We start from the raw sequence: 2,500 nt of genomic DNA, 5'->3' as shown, positions 1-2,500 counted from the left end.
AACAGGAGGAGGCTGAGCTCCCCTGCACCATACACCTCGAAACCCTCTCAGGTCCCGGCGGCGCGCAGCGCCGTCCTAAGTACTTGGTCGGGTTCGAGAGAGGCGCAATCGCCCGGAGTTTGGCGAGTAGACGCTTTAGGTGCGACCACCCGTGCTCCCAACTGAGCTTGCCGCTGCCGACAGAGGCCCGGGAGCGTGCTGTCGTGGCATTGCCGGCGGGAGACAACACGCGCCACCTACGGTGACCGGCAGCTCCAACGCCAGCGCCACAGAAGGACAAAAGCCCCACTTGGGTGCCGAAGCGAACTCTCCCAGCACAGCGCACGCGCCAACACGTCCGCACAGCTGCGATACAAACCACCTGCGAGAACCGCAGAGGCGACCGAGCAGCAGACGGCGTCGCGGCGCCGAGCGCCGGGCGGCGGCGCATCCTCAGCGCACACAGTCCTCAATCGGACCAGCACACTGCAGATGTCCACCGCGCTTCGCACCGGGCCCGCGAGGACCTACTTTGGCCGCACGGCGCCGCGTGCAGGGTGCGCCGGCGCGCAGCTGCGCCGCCTGCCGCCTCCGTCGGCCGGCGCGCCTGCCAGTGGCCGCCCCCACCAGCCGGCTGTAGCGCGTGCGCCCACGCACCGCGCGGCCAGCACGCCGGGAGGCCCCCCCTCACCGGCCGGGGCCGGTCCCACCCAGCCACCGCCGCGTATCGCTTCACACCCACATGCCATTCACGTTCGTGGGCATGGTGGGTATCGCTGAAACAACCGGTTGGTAGCTCAACCGATCGTCGCCATCACTGATTCACCTCTAGCGAGAACAACCGCACCACAACGGTTTACCAGTTGTTCATTTGCGTAACGTCACCAGCAAACGTAGGCGTCCATCGCCATTTGCAAATTCAACGATTGTTGCATGCCTGTGTCAGGTGTCACGACACACTATGTCTGCCCACATACACGCAACAACATGTGCACGCTTCGCAAACACGTGGAAGGTGGCCCCCGTACGTATGCGATGTCCATTGCGCGAACGACTGTCAACCGGCCTCTGTCGCATGTCGCAGATGTGGAACGCAGTGCACCATGCTATCACGGTGTGTGAGAAGAGACGACAACGTCTGACAACACGCGCCACTACATCAACAGACGGCTCATGCTGATCGCCATCCAGGGCATACCACACTGCAATCCAGCTCTTATAGGGAGACGACACGTAGCTGCGTGCACAACATTTGGACCGCATGGTTCGCCGTTGTTGGCGCAGTCGTTGTACGGTCACATGTACCACGATGTATCATTCAGTACATGAGGACCAATGTGCAGTACAGTGTGTGATTTGGACGTACAATATCAGCGGACAGTTGACACAGGCCATACCACAGCGTAGGCTAAGTGCTTCGCCATGCGAATGCCAATGAACAACTGCGAATGCCAATGAACAACTGCAAAGGGCATTGAGCATGTACGTCCTGCTGCCATCCACATTACAGTGTATAGCTGCAAGGTGTTTAACATGAAGCGATACACTGGGGACCGGGCAGTGCGAGTAGCAAACTATATTGCGGGGGTTGCAGTTAGGCAACACTACACTAATTTAACGCGTCGTATGACAATTACAGAGCAGGTTAAGGCCCAACGTGTGTTGGGTTAAGGCCCAACGTGTGTTGGGTTAAGGCCCAACGTGTGTTGGGTTAAGGCCCAACGTGTGTTGGGTTAAGGCCCAACGTGTGTTGGGTTAAGGCCCAACGTGTGTTGGGTTAAGGCCCAACGTGTGTTGGGTTAAGGCCCAACGTGTGTTGGGTTAAGGCCCAACGTGTGTTGGGTTAAGGCCCAACGTGTGTTGGGTTAAGGCCCAACGTGTGTTGGGTTAAGGCCCAACGTGTGTTGGGTTAAGGCCCAACGTGTGTTGGGTTAAGGCCCAACGTGTGTTGGGTTACAGCGCAATATGGGTTACGTTAAGGGGCAATATAGGTTAGGTTAAGGTACGATATAGGTTAGGTTAAGATACGATATAGGTTAGGTTAAGATACGATATAGGTTAGGTTAAGATACGATATAGGTTAGGTTAAGATACGATATAGGTTAGGTTAAGATACGATATAGGTTAGGTTACGGCGCAACATAGGTTAGGTTACGGCGCAACATAGGTTAGGTTACGGCGCAACATAGGTTAGGTTACGGCGCAACATAGGTTAGGTTACGGCGCAACATAGGTTAGGTTACGGCGCAACATAGGTTAGGTTACGGCGCAACATAGGTTAGGTTACGGCGCAACATAGGTTAGGTTACGGCGCAACATAGGTTAGGTTACGGCGCAACATAGGTTAGGTTACGGCGCAACATAGGTTAGGTTACGGCGCAACATAGGTTAGGTTACGGCGCAACATAGGTTAGGTTACGGCGCAACATAGGTTAGGTTACGGCGCAACATAGGTTAGGTTACGGCGCAACATAGGTTAGGTTACGGCGCAACATAGGTTAGGTTACGGCGCAACATAGGT

This window comes from Schistocerca serialis, unplaced genomic scaffold (genome assembly GCF_023864345.2).
Source record: "Schistocerca serialis cubense isolate TAMUIC-IGC-003099 unplaced genomic scaffold, iqSchSeri2.2 HiC_scaffold_1185, whole genome shotgun sequence".
NCBI classification, from domain to species: Eukaryota; Metazoa; Arthropoda; class Insecta; order Orthoptera; family Acrididae; genus Schistocerca; species Schistocerca serialis.
Note: the sequence above shows the minus strand (reverse complement) of the source record.